The sequence below is a fragment of the Physeter macrocephalus genome, chromosome 10 (assembly GCF_002837175.3).
Source record: "Physeter macrocephalus isolate SW-GA chromosome 10, ASM283717v5, whole genome shotgun sequence".
NCBI classification, from domain to species: domain Eukaryota; kingdom Metazoa; phylum Chordata; class Mammalia; order Artiodactyla; family Physeteridae; genus Physeter; species Physeter macrocephalus.
Window position 1 is genome coordinate 87,846,467 of NC_041223.1, and position 20,577 is coordinate 87,867,043.

Consider the following 20,577-nt stretch of genomic DNA (forward strand, 5'->3'; position numbering starts at 1 on the left):
GTCTGGGAGGATCCCACGTGCCGCGGAGCGGCTGGGCCCGTGAGCCATGGCCGCTGAGCCTGCGCGTCCGGAGCCTGTGCTCCGCGCAACGGGAGAGGCCACAGTGATGAGAGGCCCGTGTAACGCAAAAAAAAAAAAAAAGAAGAAGATAATTTCCCTCTCCCATAGAGCAGCAGCAGGATAGAAGAAGGAGGGATAAACAGTACAGCCCCTTCCTTTAAGGACATGTCTTTAGAAGTATCACATATCATTTTCCCTCACAACTTCCAGGCTGGAACATAATGACGTGGCCATGGTTCAGTGGAAAGAAAGCTGGGAAATGGATGGCCCTGTGCCCAGCTAAAAAAATCCCAGGGTTCTCCTGCTATAGAGAGCGAGAGAAGAGAAATCCGGGACAACCAGTCTCCTCTACTACTCTTCCCCAAGTCTTGCCCCCTATTCAACGGAGAATATTCAAACTAATTCTCCTAAGACAGAATTTCCCCCATAATGTTCCCAGTCAAGACTGATGATGAATAAAATCAGTTCCTCTATGTCCTGACTTTCAAGGCTCCTTAATCACACTTCCTTCAAAGCCAAGCTCAAATCTCATCTCTTTCATAAAATCTCAGGCTGCTCCAACCTGATCTCTCCATTCTCTGCACTCTCAGTGAGACAGTTTAGCATTTGATTGTTCTCTACTTTTTCGTATGTGTGTTTTCTCTAAAAAGAATGATGCTGTGCTCATTACAAGAAAGTTCCATGATTTATCATCCTTCTTTTTAGGCTCCACAATACGTATTGAGATGTTAATAGCCTAGAGAGTGCTTAACAAAAATGACTGATGGATCAGAATCCTAAGTCATTAAACACACAAGAACTATGAGGGCAATAACAAAAATACAGTGAAGAATATTTTCTCTGATGCCGTGTTTGGGGTTGGATTCCTCTTACAAGTAAATTTCTAAGCGTTCACAAAGACATTATTTCTTTTTAAAAACATGTATTTCGACTGTGCTCGCGGGCCTGAGGTCGTCTCCGGTGAGGTGGTCGTCCTGAAAGCAGCTGCGGCTCCGGCCCCTGGGCGAAGTAAGGAGCCTGCCACGTGCTTGTTGTTACGGGGCCGCCACATCACCCGGCTTCCTCCATCTTCCCTGCAGCAGCCATGACGAAAGGCAGAGAAGACAAAAGATCGCACGCGGGGCGCTCTGTACGACCCCTCGGGGGACAAGGCAGCGGGGCCGCGCGGTCCCTCAGTGCCAGACAGCGGAGACCACCTGAAGGAGAAAGCCTGTGCAGAAGCTGGGTCAGCACTAACGTCGCTTCTTATATTGGTGTCCATTTTCTTATCTGCAGCTTTTGTTATGTTTTTGGTATATAAAAATTTTTTTTTTTTTTTTTTTTTCAGAGAAAGCCTGTGCAGAAGCTGGGTCAGCAAGAATGTCGCTTCTTATATTGGTGTCCATTTTCTTATCTGCAGCTTTTGTTATGTTTTTGGTATATAAAAATTTTCCTCAGCGTAGTGAACAAGGAGGAGTGAATATGAAGGTTCCCAGAGATATGGATGATGCTAAGGCTCTAGGAAAATTTTATCCAAATATAAGGACACCTTTTATGTACAACTACTTGTAGCTTATTTTGCTACATATATTTTCTTGCAAACATTTGCTATTCCGGGCTCTGTATTTCTCAATATACTCTCAGGGTTTCTTTATCCCTTTCCACTAGCCTTATTTCTCGTTTGTTTGTGTTCTGGACTGGGTGCCTCATTCTGCTATATGCTCTCCTATTTAGTTGGGAGGCCGGTTGTATATACATACCTAACTGAGAAAGCAGTATAATGGTCACAGTAGGTTGAACGTCACAGAGAACATCTCATTAACTTCATTATATTTTTTAGAATAACACCATTTCTGCCTAATTGGTTTATCCATGGCTCCTGTGATAAACGTGCCATTGAAAGGTCTTTTTACTGGCACTTTTCTAGGTGTTGCTCCTCCCTCTTTTGTAGCAATTAGGGCAGGAACAACACTGTACCAGCTTACAACAGCAGGGGAAGCTGTTTCCTGGAACTCAGTATTTGTTCTAATGATTTTGGCTCTACTTTCTATTCTACCAGCGATCTTCCAAAAAAAACTAAAGCAGAAATTTGAGTGAATAATCCTCTGGGTTTTAGTTTTCCTATCATCATCATCATCATCTCTCAGGACTGGCAGATTTATGTATTAAAATCACTTCTTCAGTAAATGAAACAGGACTTTGTAAAATAAAATTTCCTATCAGGTGGTTAAAATAATGCATTTAAGTGGCAAAGGAGAGAAGAAAGTAAAAATGGAAACTGGTATACCATGAAAAGTGCCATCAGTAGTTATGACAGACATCTCCTAAATTACTATTCCAAGGCTATAGATAATAAATGTAGCAGCATAGTAGGAAATCCTTGACCCAACTGATTAGCTCAATATATTTCATGAACTGGCTAGAAATACTTACCCTTGACTTGATAATTTAATATTTTTCTCTCTATGTCATACTATAACTAAAATAGAAAAAGCAAATACAAAATTCAAAAGCAAAGATACAGTATTGCTGTTCTGACTAATGTTGGCCTTACAGAGCGTAAACTTGAAAACTAAAGCTCAAAAGAGATTTACATTTTCTTCCTTTTTACCTTTGAGGTAATAGACTTCTTTAGAAGTTGCATCTTAGTGGACTACTGAATTTGGAAAAGATATCAAGTTATATCTATTTAGTGAATTGTATTTTTGTCTTCTGTTCTAGATTATCATGGATTAGTCTGAAATTTAAAATTCTGACCGGTCTGTTTTCATCTGTTTCCTAGCTTTCAAAATATTTCCACTGTGCGTATACAAAATGGCAATTACATGATAATTGTATCATATTGGTGTTGATAATTTATATTCAGATAATATTTTGTTACACAGTTCCCCTTTACTATCTCAAAAGCGGATCAAAAACGCAAACATTCAAAGTATGCAGTTTTTAGATGTTAGATTAATTATATTCCTTTATATTTTGAAACAAAAGCAGTGTCAGTACAACACTTAAGTGGTTGAATATAGTTTATTTGTTCCAATGACTGTAAAATTTACCTTATTTATTTATTAGTCTGGTCATTAAAGCATGTATTATGTAATTATCCTTTTTATGCATGATATGTAAGAATGCCTTGTTTCATTTCTGTTGATGGCTTTTTTGTTTGGGGCTGCTTTTGATTAGTGCAGTTTCCCTATTTAGGGTTTTTACTTTTTATATCTCAAAGTAAAATTAAATTCTCATATGGTAACTACTATACTTAAATAGTCCTGGAAAAACTAAACAGCTTTTTGCTGCTTGCTTAATGGTTGGTAATATCCTTGATTCCTTGATTCTATGACATAAAGTAAAGTACTCTGTCAGTTTTACCTTCACCCAACACTGTCATGTTGAAAAGTACTTTAGCTGTGAAAGAATCCTTGTATGTTTTTATTGTGAGAGGTATGATCAGACTCAAAGCCTGTTTCTACTACATAATGTGGACTGATTATTTTTTCTATCACAGTATTAACAAATCAATTTATTGTAAATACAAAGAAAATATATTAATTAATATACTATTCTTATGTCACCTGGCCTTTTGTGTGAAATTATTTATTGTTATTTCTAGCCAGGTTTTCTTCCTTTCTTATTGACCAGAGACTGAGTGATAAAGCTTTTGTTATTTTTACAAACAAACTTAAAACATAGCCTTTTTGGACAAAGCTCACTAAATATTACTGTATAAAATGTAATTGAGTAAATTTTTATCAGACTTTTAAAAATAAGAGTTTGGACTCAGGAGCAGCCTCACTATTTATTCCATTATGTATATATTGTACTTACTCTATTCTCAGAGTATTTTCCCTATCCTTATCATTTATCCTGTCCCTTTGCTGATTATTTTTTCTGTTAGAAAACTGTAGCTGTCACTTAAGGTGGAGTATATTTTCTTCTCCCAAGAGAAGAGCCAGTCTTTCCACATTCATCATCATTGACTATCAAGAAAGAACCTTCAGCAGGCTGTACCCTAAATGCATTTGGTGGCCTATATTCATGGATTCACAGACTTGGCCTGATACCAGATGTAGATTCAAGTTTCAGCCACATCTTGAAGACAATTACATAGTAATAACCACCAGAAAGCAAATATGTGTAGTGGGGAGGCGAGCAGGCTAACTACGAAGTTGACACACTGAGGCTGTTTCCCTCTTAGTTAATGGCCTCTCTCTGGAGCTCTATTACTTTGAGTGTAATATTTCTAAGACACTTAATAAATGTAAATTAAAATGTAGAAAGAATAAATTGTACTGAAAAACTTTAAAAAAATTGTATTTCTTCTCTTTCTTAATGTTATTGTAAAAAAATAAGGAATAAATACTAGAAAATACAAATAGGGAAATAAAATTACCTATAATCCCTATAAGAATAGATTACACCTAATAATACTTTAGTGTATATTCTTCAATGAAAGATATGATTTCAAACACATTTCAATGAGAATTACATGCACAGGGTTCGAACTGTCAGAAACTATTAAGAGTATCGTCTGAAACAGCTTTAATGGTCTTTCTTGTTAGTATCTAACAGGACTTCCTCAAGCCTGCTAACATTCTTCCCTCTCTACTACTCTTACCAAGGCATATATTTAAGCTGATTTTATGCTTCTAGGGTTTACGATAGACAAATGCTTGGCTTTCAGAGGTATAGTGACATATATCATCTACAGTCATACAACAAAGCATATAGTATTTTTATGTGTTTCATTTTTCTACCCTATAGGTTACAAGCATCAGTATATAAATTTTCAAGAAAAAAGGGATACCTACACTATAAACATATATGTTTCAATATATTTTATGGTCTTTACAATTCTTGGTAAGAAACAATAAGATATATTCTCTTGACTTTCAAATAAAATATCCCCAAAATACATTTTCCCTTTAGAATATTAATCATTAAGTTATATCTATCCCTTCTTATCTACATCACAGAGCTATGATGAAAATAAATGGAGAAATAAATCTGAAAATATTTCGAGCTCTTGGAAGGAATAGTACCATATAAAGGTGAAATACTATTTTATTTACAAATTAAAGATTTATTTTGAAGTAGAAGTCACCCTACCATTGCACTGTATATAGACAGATATTTCTCAGAATCATTACTTTCCATATCAATGAAAGTCAAACCATCGATTGCTTCACTTTTCTCTGTATGGAATTTTCAGATCCAAAGTATTTCATTGAAATGATTTTTTCCCTATATTGAAAAATAGTGCATCCCACTGAGAATGAATGACCACCCACTTTTTTCAAAGGGGGAAATTATATACATGAAGATTACTCATGAAAAACTCAGAAAGGAATTCACTCATAATGGGCAAAAGAATTGCAAAATGAATATTAGGTGTAGCATAATATCAAGAAGAGGTACTATCCTGATAAATAGCTCCATTCCTTTATTTTTGACTTATCAAACTATTATTGCTAACTTAATGTTTTCCATATTGGCATTTGGCAGTATTAGAAACCCAGAGGAAGAACTGATCCCCAGGCAATATGTGAATAATTATTAAATCCAGGTGATAAGTACATGGATGTTTGTTTAATCACTCACTTTTCTGCAGTTTTTTAAACTGTCATAATAAAAAGCTGCTTTATCCTAAGGTTTCAATCACTTCCATTTTACCAGCCAATAGCTCCTTGTTGGCCAGAATTAGGCCCAGCAAAGCAATTCACTTTATCACTTTTATACCTTTAAAAATGAATTGTCAAAGTAGTGTCTGATTTTAACTAAATAAGCCAACTAATAGATGTCCAGATAAGGAAAAGATCTGCCTTCATTATCTCTTGCCTCTGTGCAATTTCTGTGATCTATTTCAAGAATACATCACACACGTTCATTTGCCCAAGCAGTCTCTGCTACTCTCCAACAGTATCATTTATGTCCAAATCCCAAAAGGATTTCCTGGGTACTTCTGCTTGTAGGTTCATAGATTTTTCTACAAGAATATATCATTTTCATAGGTATCATATTTCTTCTTGCCTTATAATAAGACGTTTTCTTGTGAGAGTCATATTGAAGAAGACTGGCAAAATAGAGGTTTTATCAAGTGAGTTCAGTTGACCACTCACAGAGTATGCTACCCCCCAGATTAAACTTGAAAATAATTTTAAGTGACAGCTAATATTTGTTGAGCCCTGTTTTCCTAGCGCTGGGGTAAGCACTTTAGTTGCATCTTTGCATTTAGTTCTCATATAATAATGACATTATGTTTACTATACCTGGAGAGAAAATCCACCTGTTTCTCAGAGAACTGGCATTTGAGATACTACTGTGTTCTTGCAAAATTTAGAAATTTACAGTAGTGTCAGCCCTAGTCACTGGGTCTTATCTGAGGTAACTTTCTTGCACATTCAAAACCTCTTCATTCCCATTTCCCCTTTGAGCCCTGTGTTTACTACACTCTTGTGACCAGGAGCCTTGAGTCCAGTGCTATAGCCTCTGCCTCAGGGTATGAAACTAGGTAGGCCTATGGAATCTAACTCCCCACATTTGTTTAGGCTGTATAATCACCCTCCACAGATTTCTATTGTTTATCTTATCCACTGTGTTCCTCCAACAAATCCTTTTACTAACACCCTCCACCCTGGGCTGCAGCTATCTACCTTCTATATACATAGTAAGTGAACAGAGACTTCAGTCTCACAAGGATTTCTTCATGGGGTTTCATTGTTTTTAGTTCCTTGAATTCATTTTTACCTCTGGATTTTGTAGTTTCCCCAAGGGTGATTTGGGGGAGGGAGCCAACCACCCTGGCTCGTTCATCATCTTCTTAAGAACCAGAAACGTTGATGTTACTTATTTCTTTATTACTTAATCCCACATTTGTGGATGAAGCTACAATTTGTGTTAAATTCTAAAGTAATGATCAGGGCTTATGTAACTAACAAACCCAGAGTCAACTGAGGCCATGTGATAGGAAGAATATCCCCTACAAGACTGTCAACAAGGCACACACAACACAAGCAGTCAGTCTCTCCACATGATCCTCCCTTGGCCCAGAATGACTTGAAAACAACATAAAGAGGAACAGATTTGAAGTCACCTCTCTTCTCCACCTACCTCAGGCTGCTAGAAATACACATATCAGTTCTCTAAGCCACTCGTGAAACTTAGTTGTAGTTTTAAGTCCTGACCTGTAGACTTTTACAGAACAAGCATCACATAATTGTTCTAGGCCTTAATATCTAAAAGTCCTATATACTGAAAGGGGAAAAACCTCCTCCTTTGTATCAGCTGCACCTACTTCCTAAACCTTCTGGGGTCTGCTGTCACCTGACAAGGCTCCATTTGGCCCAAACACACTGCTGAAACCACAGCCTGTATAGTCCAAAATTAAGCCACAACAGCTAGACTCCACAAGGCCTGAGACTCTATTACTTTCGGTCAGAGGTTAATGAGCCACCTCCCTCCACCTCATGGCCACCATTCCACCCTCACCCCTTCCCCCGGCCACCCGCTGCCATCACGTTGCTGAGGTCTGCATGGCACATGCCCCTTTCCTCTCACAGACCCCTGGCAACCACTGATCTTTTTACTGTCTCCATAGCTTGGCTTTTTCCAGAATGTCACATAGTTATAATCACAGAATACATAGCCTATTCAGATTGACTTCTTTCACTTAGCAATATGAATTTACATTTCCTATATGTCTTTTCATGGGTGATAGCTCATTTCTTTGTATTGCTAAATAATATTCCATTGTATGGATGTACCACAGTTCGTTCATCCATTAATCTGTTGGAGTCTATTTTGGTTGCTTTCAGTTTTTGGCAGTTCTAAAGAAAGCTACTGTAAACATGCATGTGCAGGCTTGAGGGTAAATACTTAGAAGAATAATTGCTGGATCATATGGTAGGCCTATATTTAGCTTTGTAAAGAACTGCCAAACTGTCTTCTAAAGAGGCTGTACATTTTGCATTCTCACCAGCAATGAGTGAGTTTTTCTGTTGCTCCATATCCTTGCCAGCATTTGGTGTTGTCAGTGTTTTAGATTTTATCCAGGAACCTATTTTTAAAAATTAGAACAAATGGGGCTTCCCTGGTGGCGCAGTGGTTGGGAGTCTGCCTGCCAATGCAGGGGACACGGGTTCGTGCCCCGGTCCGGGAAGATCCCACATGTCGCGGAGCGGCTGGGCCCATGAGCCACGGCCGCTGAGCCTGCGTGTCCGGAGCCTGTGCTCCGCAACGCGAGAGGCCACAGCAGTGAGAGGCCCGCGTACCGCAAAAAAAAAAAAAAAAAAAAAATTAGAACAAATGAATTTAACAAGACTGTTGGATTCAAGGTCAGTATACAACAATAAATTGCATTTATATGTACTAGCAACAAACAATTAGAAAATATTTTAAATGACTATTGACAATAGCTTTAAAATACTTAAGAATAAATTTAATAACAGATGTGTGAAACCTCTACACTGAAAACTAAAAACCATTTCCTGAGAATATTTAAGAAAAACTCCAAATAAATGAAGATATATGTTTACATGTTTATAGCATAGCAACATTATTAAGACACGAATACTTCCCTAAATTGATCTGCATATCAAATTCAGGCCCAATCAAAATCCCAGGAGGATTTTTTTAAGAAATTAACAAACTCGTTCTGAAATTCATATGTAAATTCAAAGAATCTAGAATAGCTGAAACAGTTTCTAAAAAAACAAAGTTATGAGATTTACACTCCTAGATTTCAAGGTTTACTATAGAGTTATAGTAGTCATTACAGTGTGATCTTGACCTAAGGGTAAACAAGCAAATTCTGTTTACCTAAGGGTAAACAGAATAGAGTTCAGCCATAAACCCATGTGGATATAGTCAATTAATTCCAACAAAGATACTAAAGCGGGACTTCCCTGGTGGCCCAGTGGTTAAGGCTCCACGCTTGCACTGCAGGAGGCACAGGTTCAATCCCTGGTCGGGGAACTAAGATCCCTCATGCCACGTGGCGCAGCCAAAACAGACAAACAAAAAAAAAAACCCAAACAAACAAAGATACTAAAGCAATCCAATGAAGAAAGAAAGGTCATTTTTAATAAATGGTATTGGAACAACTGAAAATCCATTAAAAAAAAAAACCTTGACCACTAGCTTATACCATGCTGAAAAAAGGTAGGATAATATCTTCATGACTTTGAAACAAAGATTTCTTAGACCAGACCAAAAAAATCACTGGCCAATAAATTTTACTTCATCAAGATAAAAAAAATTGTTGTTATCTAAAAACATCATTATGAAAATGGAAAGACAATCAGACTGGGGGGAAAAAATGTTTCCAAAATATATCTGACTAAGGACTGGTATTAAGTATATATAAAGGGTTCTACATCAATCAGGACTTAATCTAAGAAACAGAACCCCTAGGAGATGTGTATGTGTACGTGCGAGTGCTTGTGTGTGTAGAGAGAGAGAGAAAGAGAGAAAGATTTTATTATATGAATTTGATTGACCTCACGAAATTATGGGAGACTGTCTCTGTGAAGCTGTTGCCTCTTCACATGATTCTAGAATCTGAGATCGGTAGATAAAGCAGTCTGAAAGTCAAATGTGAAATAAGAGAAGCAAGGACAAACGAACCTGCAAGGCTGGCTTCGAACCCCAAGGATAGACTGGAACTCTTGTCAGTCTCTCACCACCTTCAAGCTTCCCACTTCAGTGACTGGAGAGATATATCAGTTTGTTAGAGCTGCCGGAACAAAGTACTAAAAACTGGATGGCTTAGAGAAATTTATTGTCTTAGTTCTAGAGGCTAGAAAGTCAAAGATTAAGGGAGAAAATGTTCCATGACTTTGGCTTCCTGGCTTCCTAGCTTCTGCTGGTTTGCTGGCAATCTTTGGTGTTCCTTGGCTTCTGCTAAACCAGTCTAATCTCTTCCTTCATGTTCACATGGTAATAATAGCAAATGTTGATGGGATGAGTTTTTAGGTCTGTTTCATCTTGAAACACATGAAAATGCTTTATCCAGCCAATATCTTAAATTAAATAATTGTAGTAATTCATAATGTTAATATACGTTTATATCTTATTCCTTTAACTACCAAGTAAAGAGAGTACAGCAATGCAGTAGGCAGAATAATGCTCTCCCAAAGTGTCCACCTTAATCCCCAGAACCTGTGAATATGTCCCTTTACATGGCAAAGGGGAATTAAGATTGCAGAGGGAAGTAAAGTTACTAATTAGCTGATGTAAAAATAGAAAGATTATCCTGGATTACCCATCCAATTGGACCCAGTGTAATCACAAGGGTCCTTAAAAGGGAAAGAGGGAAGCCAAAGAATGAGGGTCAGAGAAAGAGATATCATTGTTCTCATTTTACAGATAATAAAACAGGAAGTCAAGCATTCAGGCTATCAGGAGCTGGTGACAGAGCCCAGACTGGACCTAATGTCTTATGGTTCCATGCCAGGGTTCCTTCCACAGTGCCAGCCAGACTTCTCTCTGTGTGAGCAGATTAATGTCAACATGAGACCCAAAGAAATTAGAAGCAGTGAGACTCAGACTTGTAACAAGTTGTGGCTTTCTGATAAGGAAGTCATACACATTTTCACTCTCAAAACGCCAAGGATTTGAATTGAAAAAATATAACAACAGTATTTTAATTAATCTTGCTTTGTCCAAAGACACGTCAGCTACATACCCTCCAGACTAAAACCAAAATTTTCAATTTAAAATATTTAATCCAATACCTAGAAGACACTAGAGCCAACCACACATATCAAAAACTTTAAACAATTCTAAATCAATTTATTTTAATGAGCCTCCCCTAACTTAATACCAGGAGTCCCAGTTTGTAAGAAATCAAATAAATGACTCTGACCTTCTTCAAGAATTGAAAAATGGTTTAGAGAACTAAATTGTTCTATTTGGACAGTTAGTCAATTGTCAAAGTTAATATAGCTCTTAGAGAAACTGTTTTAACCCATTAAATTATGAAGCAATCTAGAATGTCCCCTAGGTCTTCTTCTTATTCTTGACAGATTAAATAAATAATTTAGAAGTAAATTAATATACGGGAGAGCACAGCAGCTCTACATTTCCCAATGGGGCATTGCTCACATGAAAGACATGTGAGTAGTGACCCCTAGAATTGAGCATTACAGTGTCCCTGACAGTTCAAGGATAAACAAGATTTTTCAGGACTGCATACTGTTCTGCCTGTCATACTCATAAACTCTGTCCTTGTCCATAGATGGGAAAGGTAGTCAGTTAAGCACTGGGATTTCTGGAAGGAAGATAAGCAATTCAGAAGGCATGAAATTCTACCTCAGATATATTCCTTTGAATTGAGGCTTTTTTTTAACCCCAAATACCTTTTTATTACTTTATTATTATTAACACTTACACAAACACTACCCATTTATGGCAGAAAAATTTTAAAACACAAAGGAAAAAAATCCATAATTCTATCACTTAAAGAGGCCTCTTCCGACCTTCTTTAGATAGTATACACCATCACCCACACTGGATCTCCCTCCCTTAGTAGGTGTGGCTTCTGTAGCCGCTGAGGTGATGAAGACTAGGAGATGCTAAAGAGGCCTCAGAAGGCAGACAGTGACACCACCAGCCAATCTCAAGGGATGTGTGTTTTGACCATGACATACATGTTATCTCAAGAAACCACCTTCCACAGAATAATATTTCCCAATCTTCCCAAGTCTTGTCCATACCACCTCCACCCCTATAACTCTGTATTTTATATTATATGACGGGGTGGGATCTTTATCAGAAGAAATGAAAGAAGTCAGGCAACTTCATCCCCAATTTGAAGATGCTTGTGTTTGAGCATCACCTCTATCTTCTTGTGAGCTCTTGGTATCCACTGATGTTTAGCATCTTCCCCAAAACACCAAAGCCAGGCTTTAATGATAACTCAATGCCAAGGAGATATCTGGGATTCTACCCCATGAGCAGGACCAGTACAATGGATATAAACAAATATTAAATAAAGACCACATATTGAGTTGGAGAAGATGAAAAGCCTTCTTAACAATAAGAAAAGGTAGGGTTTCACTGGGTGATCTAGTGATAGAGGATTGACATCACTTAATACTGGATAACAGGGAGCTTAAAAAATATTTAAACCTGAAAAACTCATGAAGAAATGGAGGAAGACAGCAAAATCTCTCCAATCCCAGCTGCTTATTCTGTCTTTTAAACATTGTAAAATATATTTCGTTAAAAGCACAAGAATTAAAACACATTATGACTATTTTTCCATGTTAATAAAGATAATTCTCAAACATGAGTATAAGTAGTCCAATCCATGGATATGCTACAATTTATTCAGCCAGTCCCAACTGTTGGATATTTAAAGCTTTCCCAGTTTTTGCAGAACTGCAATAAACAGACCTGTATGTAAGTCTTCAAACATCCTCATTATTTTATGAATTTCTGAGCTAAGGAGTACATGCACATTGTAAGGGCTTCATTACATATTGCATATATAATTACATATAATATATTTCATACTGACCTCCCAAAAGTCAGCACACTCGTGACAGCCTTGCATTAGAGTACTTGCCTCCCCACAGCTTTCCCATAATTAGCTATTATCCTATCTCTGAATTTCTAACTAATTTGATAAGTATATATCCCCTAATTTTGTTCACTGATCAGAGTTTGCCAAGCTCCGGTTTAAGGGATTCAGATACAGCACTTGCAGAAAAGAAACGACTAGGCTGAGGAGATGCAAAAGCAAGGAGGCAGTGAAGAACTAAGGACTTTGAAGAGGGCAGAGCTACCACATCACGGGCGAGGAAACCTGCCAGAGGATCTGGTCTGTACAAACATCCCAGCCAGGTACGGAGGGAGATACCTGAGGATGTGGCCAGAGTTGTCATAGAAACAGCCATTAGGTGGGAGGCAGGAGCCAGTCCACCCCTGAGGCCAGCCCCACGGGCCATCTACAGGCTGACCCACTGAGTTCCATGATGAATACAATGGATTGAGTACTGGAGCCTGGAAAGGGAGGGTCTTTTTGTCACCATCACTTCAATAGGGTCCTTCCAGCATCCTGTATTGACAGATTAGCATCAAGGCAGCTGTCAAAGGAGAAATGTTTATAGGGTTCAACCATAGTTTCACAAAGCAGGGCACAGAATAGTGGATTGGGCCTAAGAGACAATGTATTGAAAACTGGTGTATAGGTATAATATTTCTGAGTGATCCCACTTGATTTGAAGGTAAACCTTAAAAAATACAAAGGAAAAAAAAACTTAGCATGTCCTTTTACTCTAAATATTAATAGTCTTGGCAAGACTTTTGATAGACTATTAGTTTAACTGGTAAGTGCCCAAATTAGCAACTGTGGTAAATTGATTGTATAAATGATTTCAATTCTTCACTACTCCTCTCTTTATCCACATCTTTTGCCATGTGCCTTTACAGTTTTGCTCCCTAAGAAGGAAGAATGAATTTCCTTACCATTTGAATCTAGGCTGGTCTTGCAACTTGTTTGAGCCAACGGGATGTTAACAGACGTGACACAAGCAGAAGCATGAAAAAGTACTTTTATGACTCTGCCCGCCTCTTGTCCTCTGCCATTGCCGTGAAAAAATATCCAGGTTAGTCTACTAGAGGACAGTAGACACATGGAATCAAGCCAAGTTAGCCGCTGGGATAAGAATATCCATACCAGGGGCTTCCCTGGTGGCGCAGTGGTTGCGCGTCCGCCTGCCGATGCAGGGGACGCGGGTTCGTGCCCCGGTCCGAGAGGATCCCACGTGCCGCGGAGCGGCTGGGCCCGTGAGCCATGGCCGCTGAGCCTGCGCGTCCGGAGCCTGTGCTCCGCAGCGGGAGGGGCCACGGCAGTGCGAGGCCCGCGTACCGCAAAAAAAAAAAAAAAGAATATCCATACCAACCAGCAGTCTGCCAACGCCCCGTCACGGGAGCAGGACTAACCAAGAACAACAGAGTTGCCTAATTGCCCAGTGTAGCTTGCCACAGACACATGAGCAAGGCTTGCGAAGCCCAGCCCAGGCCAGGGAAACCACAGATTTGTGCATTAAATAAATGCTTATTGTTGCAAAATACTGCGGTGTTTCTGGTTGCTTGTTATATAGCATTATAGTGATAACAGGTAACTGATATCCTGCCTTTCTATATGTTAACAGAAAAGATCAACGTGATTTGTACATCCCACAGGTATATGGACAGTTGATGTTTCACGACAAAATCTGAGGTCATTCCCTGTTTTCCCACATTAAAAACGTCCAACCTCTGCTTTGAAGTAATGAGTAGGTGTATTGTAAGGCAGGGTGAAGCTTTTCCCAGGAACCATCTTTGGAGTTGCCAGGCGTTAGAGTGAGCAAACTGCTATAGGTTCTGTTGAGGCATAAAAGAAGAACCCAGAATCTGTAGCTAAAGGAGGGTTTCCTTTCCTCTTTAATCCCTGCAGTTTGCAACCCCCTAGCATATGCATACAGACACCCAAACTCACCTTCTCAACCTGAAAAGGACCCAACATAAAAAGACACCCAAACTCACCTTCTCAACCTGAAAAGGACCCAACATAAAATCCATGTAAAACAGTGAATGTAAAAACATTGTTTGTTCACTGCATTCCTACTAGGCCATTTCAGGCATCCCCCTCCACAGGTACCTCCTTCCACAGGTTTTACACGTGGAAAGCATTTTATGTACAGTCTTCCGGGTGCTGTTGATTTAATGAGCTACCAAAGCCTAATCCTCTGGTATTTTAAACCTCATTTTTTCTGCTTCTCCATAATCATCCATATAACAGCACGTACACTCTTAAAAAAAGGGTTGAAATAGAATATTGCTAAAAGTCTGAAAATGATCTCTGATAGGACTGTTTTGATCTCCCCCAAAACAGAAGACATTTACCATAATACTCCAGCACCATGTTAAGTGTAAAGCTGGGACTGCTGTATAAATCCTTATCTTTCTTGCTTTAGTTTCACATTCTGTTCTGTGGCAGAGAAAATGAAGATCTAAAATGCAATTTTTCTCTAGAGATAATTATGTACTATTTATTAGACCTACATTGTGTGTTAGGTATCTAAAAGAACACATAAAAATGACCTCATTCTAAAATAGCCTTTTAAAATTACAGGCACACCTCATAGATATTGCACATTTGGTTCCAGACCACCGTAATAAAGCAAGTCACATACATTTTTTGGTTTCCCAGTGCATGTAAAAGTTATGTTTACACCACACGATAGTCTGTTGAGTGTGCAATAGCATTATGTCTAAAAAAACAATGCACATACTTTAATTTTAAACTACTTTGTTGCTAAAAAATGTGAAGCATCATCTGAGCCTTCGGTGAGTGGTAATCTTTTTTGTGGTGGAGGGTCTTGCCTTGATGTTGATGGCTGCTGACTAAGCATGGTGGTGGTCACCGAAGTGGAATGGCTGCAGCATTTGCCACATTGATGGACTCCTTCGAGAACAATTTCTCGGTAGCATGCAATGCTGGTTTGATAGCATTTTACCCCCAGTAGAACTTCTTTCAAAATTGGAGTCAATTCTCTCAAACCCTGCCACTGCTTTATTAACTAAGTTTATATAATATTCTAAATCCTTTTTTGTCATTTCAACAATCTTCACAGCATCTTCACCAGGAACAGATTCTGTCTCAAGAGACCACTTTCTTTGCTCACCCGTGAGAAGCAGCTCCTCATCCATTCAAGTTTTATCCTGAGACTGCAGAAATTCAGTCACATCCTCAGGCTCCACTTTTAATTCTAGTTCTCTTGCTGTTTCCACCACATCTGCAGTTACTTCCTCCACTGAAGGCTTAAACTCTCAAAGTCATCCATGAGGGTTGAAATCAGCTTCTTTCAAATGCCTTTTAAAGTTGGTATTTTGACCTCTTCCCATGAATCATGAATATTCTTTTTGTTTGTTTGTTTGTTTTGTTATGGTATGCGGGCCTCTCCGTGAGAAGCAGCTCCTCATCCATTCAAGTTTTATCCTGAGACTGCAGAAATTCAGTCACATCCTCAGGCTCCACTTTTAATTCTAGTTCTCTTGCTGTTTCCACCACATCTGCAGTTACTTCCTCCACTGAAGGCTTAAACTCTCAAAGTCATCCATGAGGGTTGAAATCAGCTTCTTTCAAATGCCTTTTAAAGTTGGTATTTTGACCTCTTCCCATGAATCATGAATATTCTTTTTGTTTGTTTGTTTGTTTTGTTATGGTACGCGGGCCTCTCTCTGCTGTGGCCTCTCCCGTTGCGGAGCACAGGCCCCGGACGCGCAGGCTCAGCGGCCATGGCTCACGGGCCCAGCCGCCCCGCGGCATGTGGGATCTTCCCAGACCGGGGTGTGAACCCGTGTTCCCTGCATCGGCAGGCGGACTCTCAACCACTGCACCACCAGGGAAGCCATAAGTGGTTTTTTTGTTTGTTTTTTTTATGAATATTCTTAATGGCACGTAGAATGGTGAATACTTTCCAGAAAGTTTTCAACTTACTTTGCCTGGATCCATCAGAGGAATCACTATCTATGACAGCTATAGCATCAAAAAATGTATTTCTTAAACGATAAGACTTGAAAGTCAGAATTACACCCTGACGCGTGGGCTATTAGCAGGCAGGAAAATAACCTTAATCTCATTGTACATCTCCTTCAGAGTTCTTGGGTGAACAGGTGCATTGTCAATGAGCAGTAATATTTTGAAAAGAATATTTTTTTTTCTGAGCAGCAGGTCTCAACATCAGGCTTCAAGTATTCAGTAAACTATGTTGCAAGCAGATGTACTACCATCCAGGCTTTGTTGTTCCACTTATAGAGCACAGGTAGAGTAGATTTAGAATAATTCTTAAGGACCCTAGTATTTGTAGAATGGTAGATGAGCACTGGCTTCAACTTCAAGTCACCAGCTGCATTAGCCCTTAACAACGAATTAAACTTAATAGCATTTGCACAGCAAAGGAAACTATAAACAAAACGAAAAGACAGCTTACAGAACAGGAGAAAATATTTGCAAAAGATGTGACGAACAAGGGATTAATTTCCAAAATATACAAACAGCTCATATAGCTCAATATCAAAAAAACAAACAATGCTATCAAAAAAGGGCAGAAGACCTAAACAGACATCTCTCCAAAGGAGACATCCATGTGGTCAACAGGCACATGAAAAGATGCTCGACATCACTAATTATTAGAGAAATGCAAATCAAAACTACAGTGAGGTATATCACTTCATGCCAATCAGAATGGCCATCATCAAAAAGTCTACAAATAAATGCTGGAGAGGGTGTGGAGAAAAGGGAACTCTCCTGCTCTACTGGTGGGAATGTCAATTGGTGCAGCCAATTATGGAGAAGAGTATGGAGGTTCCTTAAAAAACTAAAAATAGAGTTACCGTATGATCCAGCAATCCCACTCCTGGGCATATATCCAGAGAAAACTCTAACTCAGGAAGATACATACACCCTTAATGTCATAGTAGCACTATTTACAACAGCCAAGACATGGAAGCAACCTAAATATCCATCGACAGATAAATGGATAAAGAAGATGTGGTATATGTATATACACAATGGACTATTACTCGGACACAAAAAAGAATGAAATAATGCCATTTGCAGCAACATAGATGGACCTAGACATTATCATACTAAGTGAAGTAAGTCAAACAGAGAAAGACAAATATCATATGATATCACTTATATGTGGAATCTAAAAAAAAGATGATACAAATGAACTTATTTACAAAACAGAAATAGACCCACAGACATAGAAAACAAACTTATGGATACCAAAGGGGAAAGGGAGGGGGGAGGGATAAATTTAGAATTTGGTATTAATAGATACAGACTACTATATATAAAATAGATTAACAACAAGGTTCTACCGTATAACACAAGGAACTATACTTCATATCTTATAATAACCTATAATGGAAAATAATCTGAAAAAGAATGGATGTATATATGTATAAATGAATCACTTTGTTGTACACCTGAAACACTGTAAATCAACTATACTTCAACAATTAAAAAAAAAATTTAAGACAACAGAAAAAGAAAAAAGAGCATTGGCTTCAACTTAGTCATCAGCTTCATTTGACCCTAACAAGAGAGCCTGTCCTTTGAAACTTTGAAGCCAGACATTAACTTCTCCTCTATAGCTATGAAAATTCTATATGACACCTTCTTCTAGTAGAAGACTGTTTCATCTGCATTGAAAATGTTGTTTAGTGTAGCCACATTCATGAATTATCTTAGCTAGATCTTCTGGATAACTTGCTGCAGCTTCTACATTAGCACTTGCTGTGTCACCTTGCACTTTTATGTTAAGGAGATAGCTTCTTTCTTTAAACCTCATGAACCAACCTCTGTTAGCTTCAAACTTTTCTTCTGCAGCTACTTCACCTCTCTCAGCCTTCACAGAATTGAAGAGAGTTATGGCCTTGCTCTGGATTAGGTTTTGGCCTAAGGAAATGTTGTGGCTGGTTTGATCTTCTATCTAGACCATTAAAACTTCCTCCATATCAGCAATAAGGCTATTGCACTTTCTTATCATTCATGTGTTCACTGGAGTAGCACTTTTAATTTCCCCCAAGAACTTCTCCTTTGCATTCACAGCTTGGCTAACTCTTTGGGACCTAGAGAGGCCTAGAGGCCTAGATTTCAGCCTATCCTGGCTTTCAACATGTCCTCCTCACTAGGCTTAATCACTTCTAGCTTTTGATTTAAAGTGAGAGCTGTGCAACTCCTCTTTTCACGTGAACACTTACTTAGAGGCCATTATAGGTTTATAAATTGGCCTAACTTCAATATTGTGTGTCTCAGGGAACAGAGAGGCCCAAGAAGAGAGAGAGAGATGGGGGAACAACTGGTCAATGTTGCAGTCAGAACACACACATTTATCTATTAAGTTCGTCATCTTATATGGGCATGGTTCATGGCACCCCAAAACAATTACAATAGTAACATCAAAGGTCACTGATCACAGAGGGCCATAACAAATAAAATAATAATGAAAAAGTTCGAAACACTGCGATAATCACCAAAATGTGACACAGAGACACGAAGTGAGCAAGTGCTGTTGGAAAAATTGTGCCAATAGAGTTGCTCAATGCAGGGTTGCCGCATACCTTCAATTTTAAGAAACACAGTGTCTGCAAAGTGCAATAAAGCAAAGCGCAATAAAATAAGGTATGCCTGTACCTCTTAGTGTAATATTTTTGTCACTCTTCCCGGGGCTATAAAGCCCAAGGAAGGGAATTTCCTAGAGGTGTCATTATTGCTGGTAGGCAACAACAGATATGGTCACTGGGTTTTTTTCCGTAGCTTCTCCTTGTACTTGTCTTATTTCCTTCTCTTATGTAACATTCCCCCACAGTCCATTCACATCCCATCAATATAAGGGAGAAAAATCCAACCCTTGGACTTTGGTTCCTCCTACTTACAAATGGATGTGGCTGACCACCTGCCTGTATAATAAAATGACACACAAACCCCCATTCTTCTCAAAATATTTCCACCACTAACCTGCTAAAGAGTCTGAAATTCCAACTTCTAGGGTCATACCTCTGTAGTAGGAATTATCATCAGAATGACTGTGAAAGTAAAACTGATACCTGGAAAAAGCAATATAATCTATATAATATTGAGCAGGAAAGAGTTAAGTAGTAAGATCTCCTCCACTCTTCCCTGAGTTTCTCTTAGATAATCAGAAGAGGTCAATGATGTTAGGGGTGTATCTTCTTGCTGCAAGCTGAGGGATCACGTACTTAATCCACATAACAAACAGGAAGTGACTATTTCCACCAAGAGGGGTTTAAATAATCTTCCCATTGATGCAGCCCCTGCAGGGCCCAATTGTAGCAGATAATGCAGATTGTGGTAGAACACAGAAAATGCAGCCACTAGTGAGAGAAGGAAGGATCAAGACAAAGATAATGTTACCGAGTCCAAGCTTATACTGCTCGCCACACAACAGGCCAATAAATCAAAAGAAGAGGGGCTGGGCAAGAAATAGCAACTTTATTCAGAAAGCCAGCAGACCAAGAAGATGGTGGACTACTGTCACAGAGAACCATCTTCCCCGAGTTAGAATTCAGGCTTCCTTTATACTAAAAGGGGAGGCGGTGTGACTGATTATTACAAACTTCTTCATGCCAGCCAAGAAGGTATGTGATAATTCTTTGTTCTTGCAGCTGTCCACTAGGTCTGATCGTGATGCTCCTATAAACCTCCAACAAGACAAATGTTATTCTCTGTTATAAGTGTTATACCATTAGAGGTCAAGCCTGGGAGGCAGAGCCTTGAGAAAGTGCTATTACGTATATTTCAGGTTATAGTCAACGTTCTTTTACAAAAGGTGCAGAGCCAGCATGACTAAGCACAGGCAACAGAGCACAAGGGTTAGAGCTAAAGGAATAGATCCAATATGGAGTCAGGCTGGTTCTCTGTTACAATAAATCTTGGGCTACAGAGAAAACTGAAGGGCCAAGCAAGCCGTAAAATCTATTTCTACACTAACAGGGAATTTAACTGCCTGAAATTCTCAGACC

At 38.8% G+C, this 20,577-nt stretch overlaps 1 long non-coding RNA gene and 1 pseudogene across 3 annotated transcripts in view; one reads left to right on the forward strand and one right to left on the reverse strand.

Moving 5' to 3' along the window:
* The window catches only part of LOC129392481 (uncharacterized), a 460,125-nt gene that overhangs the window by 364,273 nt on the left and 75,275 nt on the right, over window positions 1-20,577 (reverse strand). The gene's annotated exons all lie outside the window — the stretch shown is intronic.
* Window positions 1,061-2,172, forward strand: LOC102987210 (transmembrane protein 41B-like; annotated as a pseudogene).